This window comes from Kogia breviceps, chromosome 17, assembly GCF_026419965.1.
Source record: "Kogia breviceps isolate mKogBre1 chromosome 17, mKogBre1 haplotype 1, whole genome shotgun sequence".
Taxonomy (NCBI): domain Eukaryota; kingdom Metazoa; phylum Chordata; class Mammalia; order Artiodactyla; family Physeteridae; genus Kogia; species Kogia breviceps.
Genome location: NC_081326.1, coordinates 27164574 through 27189687, shown reverse-complemented (window position 1 = coordinate 27189687; position 25114 = coordinate 27164574). Strand labels below are relative to the sequence as shown.

At 41.1% G+C, this 25114-nt stretch overlaps 1 protein-coding gene and 1 pseudogene across 6 annotated transcripts in view; one reads left to right on the top strand and one right to left on the bottom strand.

Annotated features, from left to right (window-relative positions):
* WWP1 (WW domain containing E3 ubiquitin protein ligase 1) overlaps nucleotides 1–24625 on the bottom strand; it is a 122974-nt gene extending 98349 nt beyond the window's left edge. For 2 of the 6 annotated variants that reach the window (XM_067017546.1, XM_067017545.1), the window contains exon 1: nucleotides 24354–24569. The gene's annotated coding sequence lies outside the window, so the exon portion shown is untranslated. Of the gene's footprint in view, nucleotides 1–24353 lie in introns of all 6 variants that reach the window. The other 4 variants (XM_059043562.2, XM_067017542.1, XM_067017544.1 and 1 more) reach the window with 4 other exon arrangements.
* The window catches only part of LOC131743782 (eukaryotic translation initiation factor 4B pseudogene), a 32495-nt pseudogene extending 7652 nt beyond the window's left edge, over nucleotides 1–24843 (top strand).
* The last annotated feature ends 271 nt before the right edge of the window (nucleotides 24844–25114 follow it).

Below are 25114 nucleotides of genomic sequence, written 5' to 3'. Positions count from 1 at the left end.
GACAATATGGCTCAAAGTTTTCAAGAGCCAATTCTGCAGTCAGACTACCTGAATTTCATTTCCAATTCTGCCACTTAACAGCTGTGTGACCAAGTGTGGGAACAGAAAAAGTCTGAGGTTTAACAAACTTTGAAGTGAATTCGGTATTCATCCAAATGAATTTAGGTCATTACCTATGCCCAGAGGATATGGCCAGTTATATGTAAGCTGATTATGTCCAGCTCAACCCTTCAAAAATGCCACAAAGTTGAATATGGGTTCATTATTATTCAACTGCAAAGAACAGAGTAAGAGTCCTGAATGTAGATAATAAAATACATTTCCAGTCCTCCAAGGTTACAGACCTATCTGTACAGACTCCTCACTTAGAAGGTACATCTTAATTGTCTGCTTACTTCATGATGTCATTCTTAAGTCAGAAACAAAATTTTTTAAAAAACATCAAAAGATCGGATCCATTTTGCATACTAGGCATAGCATTAAAGATTGGAAAAGACAGAGAAATATCATTATGTATCTATCTGCCTGGATCAATTAATAAACATACTGACTGACTGCCTAGTCTGTAAAGTGGGTATGGCAAGGACACAAAAATGGTATAAGACAAAGTCCCCGTTTCCATACTGGTACTCTAGTTTTAAAGATGATATTAATACACAGGTAACGTCTCAGTAGCAAGACAGGATGGTACATACCAGTTGCTAAAGAAATTTAGTCCAATGAATGTGAAACTTGAAAGGTTAGAAAGCTTCCATTTAGGCAACAGCACAAAATTTAAAACTCAGTGAGTGTGGCAAAGATAAAGATAGATGAACAAAGCCTCCCTCTCCCTAAAATATCCAAGATACAACTCTAAAGCAGAAAGTATTTCATAAAGTCATAAACTAGGGACTTCCCTGGTGGTCCAGTGGTTAAGAGTCCACCTTCCAATGCAGGGGACGTGGGTTTGATCCCTGGTTGGGGAAATAAGATCCCACATGCTACGGGGCAACTAAGCCCACATGCCACAACTACTGAGCCCACCCACTCTAGAGCCCATGAGCCACAACTAGCGAGCCCCCACGCGCCACAACTAGAGAGAAGCCCGCGCACCGCAACAAAGAGCTTGCTCACCATAACGAAGATCCTGTGGTGTGCCTCAACTAAGACCTGACGCAGTCAAAAAAAAAAAGTACCAAAAACTTACCCCTTGAAAAAAAATTAAAAAAATAAACTACAAAATAGGGGATTTAATTTTAAACAATACAAGAATATCACTTCTATATAGAGATCATTTATAAAAATATATTGTTGGGGCTTCCCTGGTGGCACAGTGGTTGAGAGTCCGCCTGCCGATGCAGGGGACACGGGTTCGTGCCCCAGTCCGGGAGGATCCCACATGCTGCGCGGAGCGGCTGGGCCCGTGAGCCATGGCCGCTGGGCCTGCGCGTCCGGAGCCTGTGCTCCGCAACGGGAGAGGCCACGGCAGTGAGAGGCCCATGTATCGCAAAAAAAAAAAAATATATATATATATATATATAGAGAGAGAGAGAGAGAGAGTTGATCATTTCAATGAATTTATAAAACAGGACAGTAAACAACTCATCCTGATTTGCACAGGACCATCTTTTTTTTTTTTTTTTTTTTTTTTTTTTTTTTTTTTTTGCGGTATGCGGGCCTCTCACTGTTGTGGCCTTTCCCGTTGCGGAGCACAGGCTCCGGACGCGCAGGCTCAGCGGCCATGGCTCACGGGCCCAGCCGCTCCGCGGCACGCGGGATCCTCCCGGACCAGGGCACGAACTCGTGACCCCTGCATCGGCAGGCAGGCTCTCAACCACTGCACCACCAGGGAAGCCCAGCACAGGACCATCTTGGTTTTGGTTCTGCTTCTTAGGAAACTTTCATTTCTGGGCACGCTGAGATCTTTTACTAAGGGTAACCTTAGTAAACAATGTAATGGCTCTAACTGCATAAACAGCTTTTTGGATGTATCTCAAGGATATTTTTCTAGTGGAATCCCATTATAATAAAGCATAATTCTGTTAGATTTTACAATTTCTCTATGACCTAAATATTCAGAAAGGAAAAATCAATTTTTCAGGGACTACTCATCATTAGGCCTCAATTTCACAACCCTGGGGACTCCATGTAGGGAGAAGGGAAGAGGAAGGAGAAAAAACGTCCTCAATACCCAGTGCCTTTAGACCTCAGAATTGTTTACTTTTACCCAACTCTCCAAATAATCACCACTCTGGTATCCTACGGATTTGAAGACACTTCCAACTCCCTGCGTAGCCTCCAAACACTCAGTCCAACTGTTCTTCCTCACCTCATGCAGTCACCCTCACACCCCAGTCTGCATCTGTGCCAATACTGTATCTTGCACACTTCCATTCCACTGAGTAGCAGGGATGACCCCATGCTGGACTTGAAGGCGCTACTTTGCTTGGCATGTCCGGGTAGTTATCTCCAGCACTGCACTCTCTCTTCAGATTCTGTCTGCCTTCAGTCCCCCCAGCTCTCCTTTGTCCTAGTAGCACCTAGTGGCAATACCATCCCTAGTTTATGCCTGCACAGCACTTCACAGTTCCAAATTTTCACATTCCCATCTCAAGGAAGTAGGCTAAGTACAACCATTTCAAATTTTAATACTGTAACATTAACATTATTTTTAATTCCTACTCTATCTCCCATGGGGCTTTTCTTACCAGGATCTCTCAACCACTGTGTCTTTTTTCCTCTACCTTCAAATAAACTTGGTGCTAAGGTCTCAATACATACTTTTAATTGTTTGGGATAGAAGCTAGGTGATTTCTTAAAAAGTTTACTTGTCCACACTGACCTCTCTGAATAAACTTCACTGATTAATCCTCTTAATACAAAACCTAGGAATTTTACCCTCTGATAATTTGCAAGTGCCACTGGGTGAAAAGGAATAACACTTTTAAACTGTGTCATTCCAGTGACTTGAAGAGCACTTGCATTACCTACCAGACAAAGGACAAATGAAGACAGGCATCCACAGGTACTTTTTATCCTCTAACTATAGCCTGGGTGTTTATTTTCATGTAAAAATGCCTATCTAATCATATGACCTAATAACCACAACTTTCTCTCCTCCATCTTTCTGTACTTTCAGTGAATTTCAAAGTTCCCTTTAGTGCACAATACATGCCAGTTTATGGGAAGAACACAGGAAGTATTTTTTATGAGGAAAATGTATTTATCTTCAAAATGCCAGATTTCCTAAGTCAGTATTAATATACAACTCTTATTATTTATCCCCACCCAGTTTCAGATTTTCAACCAGAGGAGGCAAATAAATATATGAATTTTCCCCAAGACTGCTGGTTCTGTTTTCAATCATCTTCCAATTTTTACCTCTACTTTTCCAGCAACACAAATCTAGGCCTCTTTCCTTGACTTTTCTTTTTCAGATGTATCTCATATCTCCCCTTTCGTAAGTTCATTCTCTTCCTAGTCTTTACCTATCTCACTTTCTTGTGTCCGATGAGTTTATAATCAATCGTATTATTTTACTTTTAAGTGTTATTCCTCTTAAACAATTACATGGAAAGCCTGCTTTATAGTTAACTTGTCTCAAAATTTGCCTCTCATTAATATATGTATCTGGGCTTCCCTGGTGGCGCAGTGGTTGAGAATCTGCCTGCCAATGCAGGGGACATGGGTTCGAGCCCTGGTCTGGGAAGATCCCACATGCTGTGGAGCAACTAGGCCCGTGAGCCACAACTACTGAGCCTGCGCGTCTGGAGCCTGTGCTCCGCAACAAGAGAGGCCGCGATAGTGAGAGGCCTGCACATCGCGATGAAGAGTGGCCCCCGCTCGCCGCAACTAGAGAAAGCCCTCGCACAGAAACGAAGACCCAACACAGCCAAAAATTAATTAATTAATTAATTTTTTAAAAAATGTATCTGCTGCCACCTCAAGCTAATAAGCAAAAAAATCTTACACTGAAATGTACCATACACATCACAATTTTAATTTTTTAAGGGCTAAATCTTGATCCATCTATAGATTCCCTTTTAACTGCCAATTTTAACCATTTCCAAACTATGTGACCACATTGCTCTCAAAATTGTTCTGTGTAATCAATCTGCTCTTAAACTATCAGTTACATAATTTAAAAAATTTCTTTTCCTTTCTCAAATCTAAAAACATTTGTATTGTTACTGCATGCCCCTTGCTGTAACAGTCAAAAGTCTTGCTGAATTTAACCTTATGCCTCCTCAAATTATCACGGCACACACCCTTATACCCGCTGCCCATTAATTCCCTGCAATTTATTTCCTAGTTTATTTCCTGCAATTTACTTATTCACTAAAAATTCACATCCAATAGCTGGTCAAACTACTTACTCAGTTCTCTTCCTCATTCTTGTTAATTCTAACCAAGGTAATTCTTGATTCTGGGTATTTTAAATTCTACCTACTTCTTTGCCTTAAAACAGCTTTCCATCACAGTAAGGCTCCAGTCACAGCACAAAACACAATCAGAGCAACTTAACTTGCTCTGATTTTCCTATCAAGGTATTTGCCCCCAATTAACAATAGTTACAATTACCTACCCAAAGCAAAACTAACAACCCACCCTTTCAAATAAAACGTGTTTCATGTGAACTTCAAGCCAGCAAAATTTACAAGGTCTTCTTGTCGATACAGAATGCAAATTCCTTCCCAGAGAAGCAATAAATAATTAATAATAGACTTTGGACAGAGGACTGGAGGCTAAGCTAGCAGTAACTACAACATACCAAAGTAAAGGCCAGTCCGGAGATCATATACCAAAGATACTTCTATTCTGATCTGACAGAAGTACTGGTTTTTGCTCTTTCCAAGTCAGAGGTTGGCAAATTTTTTTAAATTACATTTACTGCAAAGTTAATATAAAACTCTCGGGCTTCCCTGGTGGCGCAGTGGTTGAGAATCCGCCTGCCGATGCAGGGGACACGGGTTCGTGCCCCGGTCCGGGAAGATCCCACATGCCGCGGAGCGGCTGGGCCCGTGAGCCATGGCCGCTGAGCCTGAGCGTCTGGAGCCTGTGCTCCGCAACGGGAGAGGCCACAACAGTGAGAGGCCCACGTACTGAAAATAAAAAAAAACTCTCAACATCTAGTAATGTTAGAAATTAAAAGAAACCCAAGTCAGATCCTGTCAACAAGTAAGTTTTTGCTTATAGAAGATCTGCAGCCTGGCTGACAGGTGGGGTGGGGGCAGTAACAAATAATTGAAAAGAAGAAACTATCATGTGCCAGAGTCCAGTGTGAATCTGGATTTGAACTTCTGCTCCCACATTTACTAAGAGGCAGCATAACAGTGGTTGAGAGAGTAAATTCTACAGTCAGACTACCTGGGTTCAAATCCCAGTTCCACTACTGGCAAGCTCCTTTACCCCACAGTGCCTCAGGGTTTTTTTGTTTGTTTGTTGCTTTTTTTCTAATTTTATTTATTTTTTGGCTGTGTTGGATCTTCATTGCCACGCATGGGTTTTCTTTAGTTGGGCGAGTGGGGGGTTACTCTTCATTGCGGTGTGTGGGCTGCTCATTGCAGTGGCTTCTCTTGTTGCGGATCACGGGCTCTAGGCGCACGGGCTTCTGTAGTTGTAGCACGCAGCCTCAGTAGTTGTGGCGCACGGGCTTAGTTGCTCAGCGGCATGCGGGATCTTCCCGGACCAGGGCTCAAGCCCGTGTCCCCTGCATTGGCAGGAGGATTCTTAAGCACTGAGCCACCAGGGAAGTCCCAGTGCCTCAGTTTTTATACCTATAAAATGACAAAGACAATAGTACCTACCTCACAGAGTTATTGAGAGAATTAAATGAGCTAATGTTGACAAATCACTAAGAAAAGTCCCTGGCACACAAATGTTTAATAAATAAATTGACATGACCTTGGACAAGTAACTTAACCTCTCTCAGCAGCAGATGTCTTAGAAGAAATTAGTATCATATAAGCAGTTTGTGAATTATAAAGTACTGTATAAATGCTAAATTATTAAGAATACAACATGAAAAAACAATATTAAATATGAGAATGAAAAGTAAAGCATTTATAGAAAAACACAGTCTTATTACTATATTGCAATTTTATCAGCTAATTTTTCTGAATACAGAGGTTACTTAGAAACCTAACACTTCAGCCTTCTGAGACACTCATGCCATCTATCTTATTTTAAATAATTTCTGATGGAGATTCTTAAAAAATTATACTATATAACCCTGTCCTAGTATAAGTCTCTGAATATGAAGTATACCCTCCTATTTCCCAAAGTGACCAAGTACCTACACAACTTTCACCTCCTAAGATATACTCCCTCCCCACATTTATACCCTCTTCTTTTTGGCCACCAAACAGAGTTGGGGTTTGTGTATTATTAACAAACAACAAGAAGACAAAACAAGCAATTAAAAAGAAAGAAAGAAAAGCCAACCTTCTTTTTCACCTCCTACTCACTCCTCCGCCCCAGGCAATTTGGTTGCCCTCACCTCTCTACTGAAATTATCTCCCCTCCTCTTCCATGACCAAACAGTGGCCACCTCACACCCATTCTCTCCTGGACCTCTCTGCACCATCAGATAAGGATTCACTCAATAAACAGACTGGGCCTCCACCCACTCCCTATGAAATCCTGACTCAAGCCTCTAATCCTTCCAGTAAAAGAGAATCAATTTACCATGGGGCAAAAAAGAGCTGATCAATAAACAAAGTAGAAAACAAGCACTTCTTTTAACATTTTTTCTTATTTAAGTCATTCAGCATGTGTATCTACTAGGCATGTTTTCAGGTAGTGTGTTAAACACTAGGAATACAAAAATGATCTAAGATATGCTCTTTGCCCTCAGTGAGTCTATAATTTAGCAGTGGAAACAGACAAAGAAATCAGCAGCTTCAAGCTCACTGACAGGGCTATGCAGAGAATACTACAGTAGAACAGAAAAGGAGCATCTAAATCAGATTTTGTGGGACAGGTGAAGAGGTGTCAGGAAAGGCTTCTGAGAGATGGTAACAGTTGACATGAGTTGTGGAGGACTCTTGCATGGGCACTGTAAACATGAGAGGAAAGAAGTGCTATCGAGACCTTCTGTGCTCAGGGAAGTGAGACCACCAATAGGGGCAGCAGAAACACAAGTAGTTCTGCTCAGGGAAGCATGTGGAGAGAGAGCTGCAAGAGATGAAAGCTTAAAGCAGAAAGAAGCTACACCATGAGGAGCACTAAGAAAGCCACAGAGAGACAATGCATCTTCAGCAGGGAAGGAACACACTTACATTTCGGAAAAACTGCTGTAACAGTGTTGTGAAGGTAGCCTGAAAGTGGGCTAGGCTGGAAATGGCCTGAGATAGAGGAAGAAGCAGAGATATTAAGGACCAGAATCTATAACTGGTGGACTAGTCAGATGCAGGGATAAAAGCAAGGGAGAGTACTTCTCACCAGCCCCAACACTACCCTCTTCTCCAAGCTCATCTAAACTACAGGCACGTGGTCCCCCTGCTCCCACCACCTCTCGACTCCTTACCCCACCCCATACCCATCCTCCATCAGCGGTCGGAGTGGGCTTTCCAAACAGTAGGCGTCACAAAAACTGTTTCACACCCAATGTTCTCTCATTTTAACTACAATAAATCCAAACTCATACATGGCCCCATGTGACCTGCTACCCCTCCATTTCTTACCTCTCTCCTCCCCTCTTTTCTCTCTCACTGGCATTCCTGCCATCCCTAACCTGAATACCTTGTGCTGCTGAGAGACCTTTGTTTTCACTGCTCCATCTGACCAGTCCCTTGGCTACCTTCTCAGCCTTAGGGCTCCACTCAAGTATGACCCGTTCAGAAAGAATCTCCAGTCAGCCCAGGCACAGCCAAAGCCTCACTCCTTCAACTCTACCACCTCACCCTATTTTATCATTCTCAATGATTTATGTTCAGTTATCTTATCCTCTTACTTCTGTCTCCAACCCCACGCAACTCCATCTTATTCATTCCTAGAACCCAGGCTAAAGCCTGGCCGAGGGAAGGCCCCCCAAAAGTATTACTGACTGACTGAAACAGAGCTCAGAAAATAGATACTGGAGGTAAAGGTAAGCAGAGTTCAAAAGTGAACTGCAAGAGTGAACTGAAGCCGCCTGCTGCGCCAGGTGGTCTTTCATCCAGGAAAGGCCTGTTGCATACAATTAGCAGGGAAGAGCAATACTGAAAGGCTGAACAGTAGATGAGGACCATGCACAGGGTTGAAGAAAATTTCAAGAAAGAATTTCAAGGAAAAGAAGAGTGGCTAGGCCCACCAAGTACCCCAGTAAGATCAGTAAAAAGAGACTGGACTGTATGGATGTTACCAGGCCTTTAAGCAAGAGCAATTTTTTTTTTTTTTTTTTTTTTTTGCGATACGCAGGCCTCTCACTGTTGTGGCCTCTCCCGTTGCGGGGCACAGGCTCAGCGGCCAAGGCTCACAGGCCCAGCCGCTCCCCGGCATGTGGGATCTTCCCATACCAGGGCACGAACCCGCGTCCCCTGCATCGGCAAGCGGACTCTCAACCACTGCGCCACCAGGGAAGCCCTAGCAAGAGCAATTTTAATGGAGTGGTAGGGGCCCAGAGGCCAGAGGCTTCAGAAGTAAATGAACAGCCAGAAACCTTTGTTCAGATGTATGACTGTATAGGAAGAGAGATACAGCCTTAAAGGGAGGTGTACATAGGTTTGTTTTTGAAGACAGAAGAGACTTGAACATGCTTTCAGGCAGCAAGTAGCTGACATCACAGAAAAGGCAATGATTACTAAGACAAGATCTCTGAGAAGTCAGGACTGGTTGAAATTTTTTTTTTTTTTTGCGGTACGCGGGCTTCTCACTGTTGTGGTCCTCCCGTTGGGGAGCGCAGGCTCCGGACGCGCTGGCTCAGCGGCCCTGGCTCACAAGCCCAGCTGCTCCACGGCATGTGGGATCTTCCCGGACCGGGGCACGAACCCGTGTCCCCTGCATCGGCAAGTGGGTTCTCAACCACTGCGCCACCAGGGAAGCCCACTGGTTGAAATTTAATGCAGAGGTACAGACATAGTTCTTAACACTGAGACTAGAAAGAGAAAAGAATGAGTGAAAGTGCAGATATCTCTGAAACTGTCGGAAAGAAAGTTAAGGAGGTTTTCCCTGCCAGTTCCTTTGGTGAAGGAGGCACTGGGAACACCATGGTCAATAAACAGAGACCAAATTCCCTGTTTTAACAGGGATGTGGTAGGTAAGGAATTCAAGGCAGACAGAGCAGAGACTTGGGCCCAGGTCAGTAGCGGCACCAATCCCCACAGATGTGTGATTTTTTTTTCCAACTCATCTTTACAGTTCACGTTTAGAAGCAAAGATATGTTAGAGCTGTTTAGAACACAGGATCCAGAAGAGAAAAAGGCATACTCTAGCTACTAATCAAACTACTTCTGGTTATTCAGATGCATTACGTACACACACACACTCTCTGCCACCTTTGTTCATTAAAATTCCGCTAGAGAAAACAAAATAACTGGTATTCTCCAAAAAAGCTCTCTACCCAAAGCTCACTAATGACACATATTTCTAATCCACTACCAGTTTTCCTCAACCTGGCTGCATGTCAGAATTACCTGGGGACTCCACCAGGGGCCCCAAGTGATTCTCACATACACATCCAGGCACCCGTGACTTCCTACGCGTTATTCCCACTGTTCATCTACCTAATTTTTATTCATCCCTAACGATTCAGCTCAAGCAAACAGAGCACTACAGCCATGTTATTTCTTTATCTCCCCCATTACACCAGAAATTTCTTTATTACTACTCATCTTTATAATTCCAGCCCCTAGCCCACTGCTCAGCCCTTACTATATACTTAAAGTGTGTTAAATGAAGATTCACAATCAATAAAACATATAACCTGTAAAAATGGTTAGAATAGTTATGTTTAAAAAAAAGTGTACCTATATAGCACAGAGCTAAAACTTTAAAATATTATAAAGAAAATCCTATACAGGTAGGATAAACCACCTATACCCTCTCCCATCTTTGCTCTGATAATTCTGAGCGCCAAGTCCACGTCCACCTTACCAATGTGATTTTATCTCCACAGCCCACAATAAAGGCTCAATACAAAAATGTCCAATACAAAAGTAAAGGATAAGTGTTACCTAAAATGTTTATTGGACTTATTAAATACTCAAATGTCCAACAGTATATATACAAGAGAAAAGCTCATTAAACTTGGACACTTTCTGTCCCTAACTAAATATTCAAAATAATTCAGAAGTCTTAAATTAATCCCTAAATTATACATCAACTGGACTCTCAACGTCTGGGGGAAAGACAGCTACTTAGAACACGGTACAGATTTTCCCAACAGAAATGTTATAAATGGTGATGAGATACCAAGACCAAGGCACAAAAGCCTACCAAACCCATTAAGAGCCAAACCACTTGTACTGTCCACAGAGGTGTTTCAGACCTTCCACAAATACATATTTGTGCGCATATGCAAAAATGAAAGCAAAATTCCAAAATAAATTGTTGACACTGAGAAAAAGTACCAAAAGCACTTTGCACGGTGCCTAATACATGGTAAATATGAGTATTTGCCATAAGTTACAGCTATTTTTACCCAGAATCCCTGATTTCAAACTTTTGTGTTCATCAAAATAGCTTTATTTTTCTCACTGCATTCTAGACTATAAATTCCAAGCATAAAGGACAAATCCTGGCCATTGGCCATTATATCCACCATGTCTCCCTCAAAGCCTGGCACACAGGAGTTTAATACTATTTAGATGATTATATTTGGATACTTGTTGTCAACGATTTGAATCTTAAAAACAACTAAGTAAACACAGGCTTAAAACCAAATAGCCTCATTTAGTTTTTAGGTGCTCTTTTAAATGAACTACGGTACTTCTCAAATTGATTTTTTTTTCTTTTAAAACTACCATCAAGATGAGGGAAAAAAGTGTAAAAATTCATGTAGAAAATATTCCTCCAAGAGTCACCAGCTTGGAAAACACTTCTCTAGAAAACAGTCTCACTAAATGGCTGAATGAGACAGGGCATCTAAACTTCTCTGGGCCTTGGCAATCCTATTGATTAAGAAGTGGAGGACAGAACATATTGAGATTTTCTAGCTTAGAACTGCTTGACTATAAACACTGCATATTTCATGAAAACGTGAGAGTAACAACCATTCACAATCTTTGCATCAACCTAATAACACAACTGTTTCCAGTTTTGTACCATTATTTTCCTCCAATACAGATATTTTTAAAGTTGAAATCCTAGTGTACAAATCATTTTATTTTCTAACTCCCACCTCCCATTTACAGTAAGAACTGCTGAATACAAATTTGATTGAGCCCTTGGCCAACATCAGAGAACAATTTAATTTTACGCTTGTGGTTTTTATAACATACCTTTGGCAACAATTTTCTAGAAGGCCACAAGATGGTGATGTTGCTCCATAAAATGCACCTTTAAAAAATATAATCGAATAACTTATACCAACTTTCCAAAACATGAAATTAATAGTTTTCCTCCACTTCAAGTAAAGGATATAAAAAAATGCTTGTACTCTATTTACTAGAAAACATTAATGAGGAAGAAAATATATTCATCAAATTTAACAGTAACTATTCTAATTTTCAAGCTAAACAGTTACAGTCCTTAAAAACAAAACAAAAACACAGGACTCTGGCACTATCACTGTCTTTTATCACAGGAATCTTTCCTTCCCTCTCTGCTCCATCCCCTTCCTTCCTCAGGTTATAAAAAAAATAATAAAATTACATTTTTACTTATTCATTGACTAACTTTTTCATGATTATTCTTAATTTAGAGAGATAATTCCTATTTCTCTGTTTTAAAAGAATTGATACTAAAACGTATTTCCATCAACAAAAGTAAACTATACCAAAATGAGAATGAAATCATTTCTTTTCTAATTTGCTATAATTTCTCAATTTCTTATAATATACAACATTATGTTTATAATGGCAAATTACCAAAGCTTTTCAAGCAGAACATGTTTGCAGTTGGTCATTTTCCCCATACCTTAGCAAGTATCAGTAGAAGGCAGGTTTCCCATTCCTGTGGTGCTTATATAATGTCAATTACACAGAAAAATCAAATAACAGCATCTTAAAACTTGAGTTCCAGACCTATAGAATCAACTTAAGTTAACATGTAAAAAGAGCTGCGTAACTACTCCCTAAGCAGAAGAATAAGATGACAGAGCGTAACTACCTGGGGCTGGCAGCACTTACGTGTGGTGCCTAAGTGACACAGAAACAGGGCCAATCTTAAACCTGGAATCTGAATCAGGTCTCTGACTCCAAAAATAGTAAAAAATCACAGTGACCATTTATTAGGCTCCAATTATTTGGCAGTCACGTTAACAAAAAAAACTATCTCTAATGTTATCAATCACCCTTCAGAGTCATTATTTCTACTAACAGGTAAGAAAAAGGAGGTTTCAGGAATTTAAGTAAATTGCCCAAGGTCACAAAACTGGTGAAAGTCAGGATTTTGAACCCAGATCTCCTGGGCTCAAAGCCAATGCTCTTTTCACTACATTTGCGCTACAAAAACAATATAAAAAAGAAATGCTGAGCTAAACCCAAACCTTAAAATAAGGAGTTTGCTGTACCAATCTGATGGTCCTATTCTTTTATTCTTTTATCATTTAAGCAACTTCGGAGTAGGGTGGTTTTGTGGGGCTTGTAAGCTAGGTCATTGAAAACGTTTTTCCTGAAGGTTGAGAAAGCAATCTAAAACAGCGAATGCGTAAAAGCATAAACACACTAACAGTGAAGAAGGTAGGCTGCTCAGGCTGTGTTTAATAAATCATTTCCATGTATTCTGGGAAAAACATCCAGGGCAACATAACATTCTCACTCTGCAAAGATCAAATTTCATGTAATTACATCATGTAACATCTCATATTTCAAAATGACACAAATATTTCCATAAATAATCTGTCATTTGTTTCAAAGTGTGGTATTTAATAATATAATATATGTGCTTACCAGACTTTTTTCCTTCAAATCCAAAAATTTTAAAGGTTTGGTATTCTTCAAATACATAGTATTTGCTACATCTCATGAAGCAGCAGAAAGCACAGAGTCATGAATTACAGCTGAAGCTGAGGCCGAGAGCTGATTAAGAGACTCACTGAGGGACACAAAGCTTCTTAATGTCAGGCCAAACCTGGGTCTGCTGACAAGGCCAGCACTCTTCTACACTGCATTGGTCACTAGGATATCATGACCCAAAGTTACATTCGCCTCAAAACATGTCCTGATTGTTTCTAAATATATTAAGGCTTCTAATTTTCCAGCATTTAAGTAGCCATGGAGATTTGCTAACTCTTCAATTCCAAAGTGCCAATCCCTAGTGTGAGAAGAGCATGTTGGGTAATGTAAGAGAGTTGAACAAACCTAGGTCCAAACTTCAATTCTACTATTCAGGTGTATTTAACCTCTCTGAGTCTGTTTTCTTACTGTAAAATGAAGACACCACCTCCGTTTTGTGAAGGGGAAAAGAAGTGTTAACATTAACTCCAGGAAATCGGAACTGTTTCTAGAATGGAATATAGAAAGTGCCCAATAACTGATAACTTCCTAACACCCTCCCATCACCACCGCCACCCCAGTCACACTCTCAATTCCTCTGAGAAGCTCCAACATTTTTCTACCATACTTCCACAACAATACAGAGGACAGCAGGTTAAGAAGCACTTCCATCACATGCCCAAGCTGCAAAGTGATACAAAGCAAACTCCCCACATCCACAGTAAGAATCAGATGAAAATTACATTTAGGATTAAAGACCTAAATGTAAGGCCAGACACTATAAAACTCTTAGAGGAAAACACAGGCAGAACACACTATGCCATAAATCACAGCAAGATCCTTTTTGACCCACCTCCTAGAGAAATGGAAATAAAAACATAAATAAACAAATGGGACCTAATGAAACTTAAAAACTTTTGCACAGCAAAGGATACCATAAACAAGATGAAAAGACAACCGTCAGAATGGGAGAAAATATTTGCAAATGAAACAACTGACAAAGGATTAACCTCCAAAATTTACAAGCAGCTCATGCAGCTCAGTATCAAAAAAACCACCCAATCCAAAAATGAGCAGAAGACCTAAATAGACATTTCTCCAAAGACGATATACAGATTGCCAACAAATACATGAAAGGATGCCCAACATCACTAATCATTAGAGAAATGCAAATCAAAACTTCAATGAGGTATCATCTCACACCAGTCAGAATGGCCATCATCAGAAAATCTACAAATAATAAATGCTGGAGAGGGTGTGGAGAAAAGGGAACCCTCTTGCACTGTTGGTGGGAATGTAAATTGATCCAGCCACTATGGAGAACAGTATGGAGGTTCCTTAAAAAACTACAAATAGAACTACCATACAACCCAGCAATCCCACTACTGGGCATATACCCTGAGAAAACCATAATTCAAAAAGAGTCATGTACCAAAATGCAGCTCTACTTACAATCGCCAGAACATGGAAGCAACCTAAGTGTCCATTGACACATGACTGGATAAAGAAGATGTGGCACATATATACAATGGAATATTACTCAGCCATAAAAAGAAACAAAATTGAGTTATCTGTAGTGAGGTGGATGGACCTAGAGACTGTCATACAGAGTGAAGTAAGTCAGAAAGAGAAAAACAAATACCGTATGCTAACACATATATATGGAATCTTAAAAAAAAAAACAAAAAACGTTCTGAAGAACCTAGGGGCAGGACAGGAATAAAGACGCAGACGTAGAGAATGGACTTGAGGACATGGGGAGGGGGAAGCGTAAGCTGGGATGAAGTAAGAGAGTGGCATGGACATATATACACTACCAAATGTAAAATAGATAGCTAGTGGGAAGCAGCTGGATCGAACGGGGAGGTCAGCTCGGTGCTTTGGGACCACCTAGAGGGGTGGGATAAGGAGGGTAGAGGGAGACGCAAGAGGGAGAAGATATGGGAACATATGTATATGTATAGCTGATTCACTTTGTTATAAAGCAGAAGCTAACACACCACTGTAAAGCAATTATACTCCAATAAAGATGTTAAAAAAAATTACATTTACACACTTGAGAGGAGTATAGTACTTCTAAATTCTTTGTTGTAAATACACAATTTCAAGATATTTTAAAACTACTCCAGTAACAAAACACAATATTAATTTACTATTTACAAATACTCTTCCTAAGCATTTTAAAGCAGGCTGTTAAGTATGAACTTTCATATCCCCATTCTTAGAGGAAAATATTAGAATCCAAAATACACAGAAACTTTCCAAAATGAGAAAATCAGTTAAACAGCTAAGACTTTATTCCTAGAATAATGTAATTCTTCTCAAGTTTAAAACACAGGAACACAATCCACAAATCCAAAACTCCAAAAACTATACAAACTTAAAGCTCCTTCTTAACTCATATGGTGACAAAAACTAAACTGACCTGAACTCACTTGGCAGCAACATCTGAACAGATGTGTGACTACTTATTGTCCTTATTTATCCATAATTAAACAATTGCCGAGGAAAGCATAGAGTGCTGCCCTAAGACCTCATTGGGGTTTTTTTGGTTTGTTTTTTGCGGTACGCGGGCCTCTCACTGTTGCAGCCTCTCCCGTTGCGGAGCACAGGCTCCAGGCGCGCAGGCTCAGCGGCCATGGCTCATGGGCCCAGCCGCTCTGCGGCATGTGGGATCTTCCTGGACCGGGGCACGAACCCGTGTCCCCTGCATTAGCAGGCGGATTCTCAACCACTGCGCCACCAGGGAAGCCCGACAGGGGTTTTATGTAACACAAAATGTGAAGTGTATTACGTTTCTAAAATTTTAAAAAAGAATTATTTCTGTAACACATCTGACACCAAAAACAAGGTATTATAAACCCATCCTAGTGACTATTTACTCAATACTAAGTGTTAGGTTTAAGCCATGCAATAAATCTATGAATAGGTATTATTATTACCATTTTAGATGTGAATATCCACTTTATATATGCTAAAACTAGGGCTTAATCTAAGGTTACCTTTACCAAGATCACTTAGCCAATAAGTAAGTGCCAGAAATCAAGTCTAGGCTTGTCTTACTTGAAGGCCTAAGCTCTTAAACAGCTAATAGTTCACAGGAAAATTAAATCACAAAGAAAGTTTTAAAACAAATTATAATTACCAAACATTTTAATGTAGAACAATGAAATTCCTGAGTATGATGTACACTTTCCATTCTGGGTATTCATATCTAATCGAAGGACAAAAAGAGATGAGTTTATTGTTGCTTTTCTTCCAGGGAAAACAAACAAATGCCAACTAATCCTTTCTCCTCAAATTTAGAAAGAATGATAGGTTTAGCATGGTTTTTTTTTTTTTTTTACCACAAAATGTACTAACACAATAAAAATATGGTTGATACAAACATAGGTTAAGTTTTTCCAAGTACAGCCCCAATTTAAAGATCTGCCGTTCCAATGACAGATATGATCACAGGACTGAGGAAGGTTGAAGTGACAGAGATGCAGGCTGTCACTACCACTGCCCTAAGCCAAAGTTAGAGAAAATAAGCTTCAAGGTTTTGTTTCTTTTCTTTTGGATTGATCGATCTAAAATTTAAACCTTCTCTTATGACTTTCTTCTCAAATCAATATCCTTATTCTAAGCAATGGCTTTTTCCCCACAAGAGAGATCATGGTCCCTATCCAACCAAATTAGACACACTTCAATCAAAATCTCTATTTCTGAGTAGCTTATCTTAACTAAGTAAAAAGCATAAGATTATCGGATAAATAATCCAATATCTAACTTAACTGTTTCAGCTAAAGCATTTTTTAAAAAGAAACATCTTCATTCATAAAAATGTATTTTGTAGAAGTACAGGGTAATTTTTTGAACAAGGAGTCCTGATGGGTGCCTCTTGCAGGGTTACTTCTCTTGCCTACTTCTTACTGTAATCACCAAGTATCACGTTTCTATAGTTTGGATCAAGTCCTTGGCAATTATCTTAAACCTCTTTAAATATGTGAAAGGTTCAGATGTTAAGCTCCCTTTGTATTTACATTATACGTGTGTATTTATCGAACAGTGTAGCTTAAAAAATGGTCTCAGAGAACACCAGAACCCCAAATTACCGATTCAGTTTATACCAGCAGTTCTCAAACTAATGTGTATAAAATCATCTGAGGTATTTACTAAAAATGAAGACTCCTGAACTCCACTGTCAAGGACCAGACCATAGATCTTGAAGAGTACTCAAGAATCTATACATTTAACCAATATCCCAGATGACCATGATGCAGGGACTGCACTTTGACAAAGACTTATCCACCCCGTATTTCATCCAATGACAGTGTTAACAATTTCTTGTTCCCCGACTGTACAGCCAAACCATCACCAGCTGATAACTGCAGCCATGCTGAGTCAGTATCTTTCTCAGAGTCATTCTTAACCTTTCGGCAACCTGTTTTTTAAGCTAAGAGGTGAGATATGATATGCAGCTCTTCTCATGCCAAACTAAACTACATCTGTCCTTGAGAAATGAGTGGCTCACAGAAAACTGGACTACTTGTTTGAATTTTCAACTTGTTAACAATAATGAACTAAGAGCAATAAAATGACTTAAGGGCTGCTCATGTTCAAGGGATCACATTTTCTGCTTTAAAACATTCTTTCAATGAATCCTTACAAAAATCCAATACAGAAGATATTCTTTACCTTCTACAGAAGAAGAAACTGAGGCAACACTGCTATTAAGCACCACTGACAGAAGGCAGCTGTGCCAGACTTTAAAGCTACAGCTCTTGACCCACATGCGGGAATGCCTTTAATTCTTAAACTTTAAGAGCAGAACAATGTAGTTTATTTACTTCTAAGATAAAGTATGACCTAATTTATACACAGCAAGTTCATTTGACTAATTCTCCTCCCCACGCTAACTAAACACAAAGAGTAGTTCATCTTGGCAAGTTGGAGCTAAGGTGTAACAGGAATATCCTACTTCAAGTCAGGACTCAAGTCAGTTTGCTTGCTACTCATCCTATGTAGTCCTAATTATGGGTATACTAAACGCTATCAAAAGATCTTGTTTTTCTTAGTTACAAAGGTATCACACCTACAATTCTGTTAATGCTAGTACATTTTTAAAGCACTCCTGTAATTTAGGGCAGGGAGGAGAGCCATGAAGAAAACACCTTAAGGTAACTCTATCTACACCTTTCTTTGTGCCCTAGCCTCTCCTATTTATATAAATAATGTTTCTCAGTACACGCAATCACCAAGTCCTGCCCACAACAGCCAACATCCTACTATATTCAGAAATTTGCGAAGAGATTTGCACTAGGAGGCAGGGATCCATCTTTTAATCTATTCAAAATTCAAAAATGCTCCAAATCTAAATTCTTTAAATGAAATATATTGATTCATTATTCCACTCAGAAGTTATAATGTAATAACAACAAAACACACATTTTCTTCATTCCACAGTTAGCCATAACATTACTCAACATATAACTTGAACTAAAAAAAAGGTACTACTGAGATAAAGTGACAGTGAGATAATGATAAGGTGAGAAAACACCAGCTAGCAATCAATGAACCTACCTGTTCCTGGGAAGGATGAGCATTGCCTCATTCCTTACATTTCGCTAAGTAGACAGGACTTCCATTCCAGTCTCCACAAGGAAAGAATATTTTCTCCACTATAATGACTCTTCCCCAAGGAAAGGTGGCTTATCCCAAACTTTCCCAGACACTGCAAACAGCAAATACTATTTGTGAGGCACCAGTTTGCTCAAGGCTAGTCAAGGCCAGAGTGAACCGTTTCAGAGCAGCCTGGGCTCTGGGTCCTGCACTTTCTTGCCCTCAAGTACAGCAAGTCAATCCTGCCCCATTATGGTAGCATACTGGGTCAAACCCCAGAGACCCAAAACTTTCTCTTCTTCTCTACCCCAGGAGTGCCGACTATGCCTATTTGTGTAATAAGCCAAACCTGCTATCATTTGCACTTTAGATTCAGCTTTCCCTCTGACAGGCCTAGACTCAAAGTACTAAAAGTACCAGGCAGCTCAAGTCTCCTCTTCCAAAACAGTTCTCCAGAAGCCCCATTTTAGGGTAATACAGCTGTGTGGTGTAATCCCGGTATTCACATATTTGTCTAGTCCCTTTCCCTTGAATCTGGGCTGGACCTGTGACTTGCTCTAACCAACAGAATGTGGCAGAAATGAGGCTATGCTGGTTCCAAGCCTATGTCTTAAGAAGGCCTGGTTGCCTCCTTTTTTGCACTCCTGGAAGCCCTAAGCCACCACGGAAGGCCAGCAATCCTTCTGGAAAGGCCACATGGAGAGAAGTGGCCCTGAGACAAGACTACGTGGTAAAAGAGAAAGAGTAAGAGAGAGAGAAAGAAAGAGAAGACTAGCATGCAGCTGAAAGCCAGCTATTAAAGTGACCACCCGCAAAACCAGCAGAACTGCCCAAATAAGCCCAGCCCAGGAGAGCAAACCTGTGAGCCAAAACCAAAACAAAACAAAAAACCAAAAATCCTGGTTGTAGTCACTTAGTTTCAGGGTTTTTTGTCACACAGCAATAAATAACCAAAACAATGCTCACCTGGTTCCTTGTCTTTTTGCCTAATTTGTTCAAAACCCAGGAAAGGGCTTCCCTGGTGGCGCAGTGGTTGAGAATCCGCCTGCCGATGCAGGGGACACGGGTTCGTGCCCGGGTCCGGGAAGATCCCACATGCCGCGGAGCGGCTGGGCCCATGAGCCATGGCCTCTGAGCCTGCGTGTCCGGAGCCTGTGCTCCGGAACGGGAGAGGCCACAACAGTGAGAGGCCCGCATACCGCAAAAAAAAAAAAAACAAAAAAAAAAAACCAGGAAAAAGGAGGGGTGTAATGGCAGGCAGCAGGGACGCCACGATGGGTTATGAACAAATGATTTAAGGAACATCAAGACAGATATTGGTCTTTCTTATACCTTAGAAACTATCTGACAAATGGTTTTACAAAACATACTCCAAAAAAAGTCATTTAAACATATGAATTAAAAATGTATACTAAGAGCTTTTTAAGGTAAATTTCTTTTTAAATGATAAGGCTTTTTATGTACTGGTAAAAAACCACGGAATATCATGATATGTACTTTTGAAAATCAGATGCTGATTGCTCCAAAAATACAAATTTTCACAGACTAAACTTTTATAAATGAACAAACTTCATCTGTAAAAACACCTGAATTAAAAATCAACAAATTTTCAAAAAGGTATTAATCCCTACATTTCACCAATGTACTTTTGCAGACAAGAAATCACCTTTTGCTTTTTCCTTGATGGGAAGATAACTGTGATAAATACTTAAAATTTTCAAATTTACCTACGATAGCCACTACAGTGAGGTACATTTCACACAATGAGGTACATTTTCACACAAAGGAGGAAATAAACAAGCTCAGATCTACACAGATCTACACAGTAAAAAAAGTTTAACAGATTCCAAACAGGTAAATTCAAACTTCTCACACAGAGCCTTCAGTTAAATTCCCATTTTAGATGAAGAGTTGGTGGGAAAAGAATACTGACTCAGGAACAAAAAAAAATAGGTATTAGCTATAGTTCTAATTTTGGTCACTTGCTAGCCATATACCCTGGAAATTTTACATTTTTAAATTTCTTTGAGCTTCAGTGTCTTCATCTAAAAAGGAATTATCTCCTTACACACCTACTGATCAATTTTCATGAAAATCAAATGATGACATATATGCAACCATGCTGAAAAGCGTAAAATACTGTAATATATAAAATATGATATTCTCTGTAACACCAGCAAAGAGTAAAAAATCATCTATGTATGTGCTTTTTGTTAGACATTTTCCCTCCACTATGTATTAGTAACTGGTTACTTCAAAAACCACTATTAAGGCTAATTTATTGCCTTCTACTGCTTGTTATAAGTACATCACATTTTTACAGAAAGAGTAAAAAAGATCCTAACCTTTCTAATAATTACAGAATCAGACTTTCTAGAGCTATAACAGATAACTATGTAATAACCTGCTCTGGTTCCCTACCAGGAAGACAATCCTATAGATGCAGAGAAGTCAACTGTTTACTAATCAAATTATGCTTTAACCATAATAGGAAGAGTTAGCTACTTAATCCAATGAAAAAATTCACTGACTAGGTCTCTGCACTTCATTATTCTGTAAAGTTTTACTTTTTACTTGACAAAGGGTTCCTGAATGAAGAAGTATTTTCAAGTAGGGAATACCTGAATAGAGAAGATAAAAGTTCTTAAAGTTTCTTATTTCACTTACTTCCCCTCCAGCCCCACCTCTCCAACCCAAACTGAGATACAAAGGAAATAAATGAGAACATGACTGTTCTGGTATTTCTATCTGCTCTCCCTACACCCAATTTATCGCTCAGCCTCACCAGCTCTCCTGCACATGGAAAACAAGAAAGGTACAGATAGTCCAATAAAAATCTAAAACCCAAGAATCACAAAATGTTAAGAACTGAAAGGAATCTCCCAGGATCATCTAGTCCCTACTGATGAGGTCACTTAAAGGCAGTGCTTATATCCCATTGATGGTAAATCTGTTGCACATATCTCCATACAAGAAAACCATCACAGTCAATCAACTCCTGATTCTACTTTACCCACTTGCCAACTGAAATGCTTGGGACAAATCATTTAACCTCTTGGACTAGTCTGTTCTGTAACAGAATAGCAAATAGGATAAGTTAGTCAAAATTCTCTGTAAGCTGTAAACCACAACACAAGTCTAAGGAGATACTGTCTCTAGGTGTACATACAATATGTCTCTACAGCAGAGGTTCTTATTGGTAAACGGAAGCATTTGAAGGTTCAATAGTTTTAAAAGGCCCCCAGTAATTCTAAGCACTGCTTCAACCCACTGGGTTCCACGGATGAGATTTAGGTGGTCCAGAGACTCCCCTAAAATTATATCCACAAAGCACAGGTGCACATGGAAATTTTCCAGGCCAGCAGATTTCTTTAGTTTCACCAAGAGTTACTAATCCCCCAGAGGCTGAGAACTACCGCTGTAAAGTAACACACATAACGCTGAAGATAAAGCTTCCAATTGATGTTGCTCAAAATGTCCCACTATTCTCCCAATCAACCTGGACCAGAATCTCAGTTATTTTTACTTTCTTCATTTTCTCTCATCATCAAATTCTGTCTATTGTACTTCCTTCCTCAATTCCTATTACTGCCACCAGAGTTCAGACCCTCACACCTATGACCACAGCAATGAAGAAGTCTTTCTACCTCCAGGTTCCCTCTACTCCAATTCACACTACAAGCTGCTGCCAGATTAATCCTCTGAAAACAAAGGTTTAATCGTTTCATTCCCAACTCAAAAATCATCTGTATAACCCTCATCGCCTACTAAATCCAAGGTCATAAGCCCAGCACTAAAAGCAATCCATAAACTGGTCCAAATTTTTACTTTAAGCTTTACCACCCATTATACTGGTACAAATATGTTATATTCCATCCAAACATACTTGCCTCTCCCTAAATGTATGAACTCTGTGCTCTCTTAGTCCCTTCTCTCTTCCTGGATTACCTTTCCCAGCCTATCGAAAGTCTATAGTTATACTTCAAACCAAAGATTTCAAAAACCAGAAGCTCCATGAAATAACCCCCCTATGAGATGTGAGCTCTACCCCCTCTGAATCTGAATTCAGAATGAATCGTAACTATGTCTTAAAAGACAAATGAGGCATTTGTGTATAGTCTTACCTGCCTAACTAGTCTGTGAGGGCAGAAACTGTTATCACCCTCATCTTTATATTCCCCCAAATCCACTGCAGTCATGCAGCAGATGCTTAATAACTGTGTAAGGCAGTAGAAGAAATTTCAGCCTTCGCAGGGTAAGCAGATTACTATCTCTTGAAGGCAGAGACCTTACATGCAACATCCTCTAGCACACCAGGCTTCCAAAAACATAACCTTTAGTTACTGCTTTTCAAAGCCCTTATGTTATAGGTCACATAACTGCATTTGAAGGGAAGAACTGTTTGAAAGTGTTAATAAGCCACTTCAGAAAGATCTGTTCCCCCACATACTTTACACTTCTCAATTTGAAGAGCTTCCAATACTTGGCCACTAAGTATTCAAATTTAAAAATATTAACCATTTATGAAAAGTGATAATTTCAGCCACCGATAATTATCTATTTTATGAGTAAAAACAAGTCACATAAATAAAAGAATGCTTTTCTTCTTTAAAAGGTCCATTTCGCTTGCATAATACGTACAGAGACTTAACGAGACAGGTAAAAAGGGTTTATACATAAGCATGAACTCTTGCAGAAACCTGCATACAACTGTACACCAGGTATTTCAGGCAAAAGAAACCAAAGGGGGGGACGATAACTTTGGACGTTATTCTTTTACACTATTATTACCAACAACATTTTAAAGCAGGAACTCACATTTTGCAAACTAGCTACACAAAAAGACAAAAACCAATCAAACAGAAAAAGAAAGCCACATCAAGCCCCTGGAGAATATTTTATCCTGGAAGAGTAAAAATGTCAAAATAACAGATACTTCTCTTCTTTGGTAATGAAGGTTTCATATAATCGCGGGAGCAAAGGGGGCTCAACTCCGTATTGATGGAGCAAAGAAAGGGCTGTGCACAAGACTAGTCATTTAAAGCCTGTAAAAGCAATGGGCAAAGTACAAAATTTTTTAAATGTCTAAAGGATGAAAGGAGAAGGTCCAAGTCACAGATTAGATAAGGACTAGTGAAAACTGCAAGGTCACTGGGACCTACCAGGTCACAAAGGTGGAGGTGGGGGTTGTGTTGGGCGGGGGGGTGCTGCAGAGTCAGTGAATAACCAGGAGTGATAAAAACATGTCAGAAAAAGACGTTCTAAGGCGGAGAGTCCTTGGTTTGGGACGGTGGAAATGCGGGGAAAGTCAGGGCACTGGGAGTAAGTCCATATATTAGGGGTTTTTTGGAGAGGTGTTAGAGAAAGGAAGGGAAGGTAGAAAGAAGGGAAGGAAGCTTGAGAACTGCGGCTGCCGAGTCACGGAAACACTTTGCTCCAGTATCATTAGCTCCGGCCTGTGCCAGGACCAACTCGGGGCAGGACCCCTGACCCCACCCCAGAAAACTCCCAGCCCCCGGGCTGGAGTCGGCAGCAGGGCGGCGCGGACGGCCCCCGACTGCCCTCGGAGGGTCCCGCCCCGTGGCGGACCGTGCCGGGCTCAGGGTACCGCCGCGGAGGATCCCGGCCCGTGTCCCCCGAGCCCCCGCCCCGCCCGCGACCCCCGCCCCTAGCCCAGCGCCGCGGCGTCCTTACCCGGCGCGAAACCGTCGGCTCCCGGCGGCCCGGCGGCCACTGCAGCGGCGCCTCCTCCACAGGCGGGCGCCCTCACCCTTCCGTGCCCAAGATCGCCATCTCGCAGCAGGCGCGGCGGCGACAGCCACCCAGGCGTCGGCCCCGGCAGCCCAGGCCGCCTGCAGCCACTCGGAACCCGCTTGCCGCGCTCGCCGACACCCGACCCTCCCCCCACCCCCACCCCGGCCACGCGCCACCTCCGGCCGACCCCACGCCTCCCTCCTCGGGAGCGCGCCGCGCCCGGAGCGCGCGCCTCCCTGTCGGCTCGACCCCGCGTTCTGCGCCGCGGCCTCCCAGAGCCTCCAACTCCGGACCCGGAATCCGGCTTCCCGCGAGCATGCGCAGCGAGGGAGACCCGAGGATGTCTTTGGAAGACTCCGCTTCTCCGGGTCTTCGGAGCGGTCGAGGGAGGGGGAGAGCCAGCCAATGGGAGGGAGGGGGCGGGGCCTGAACCCGTGGAAGGGGAGGGGCCGTCGCCGAGATTTGGGAAGAGGCTTCAGTAAGTCGTTGTGGGTGCTGCCGACTTGACTTTCCGGTTCGCGGCCGGACCCGCGCATGACTTTCAGTAAGGTCCTTGGGGGCACTGGCGTTCTTTTCTTGAACGCTTTACGGCAAAAGGAGGCTGTTAATAAATACTCCTTGACCTAGCTGAGTATTTGACTTACAACCCATTGCAAGAGTAAATAATTGCATTTAGCAGATGGTCATACCAGAAGAGTTCC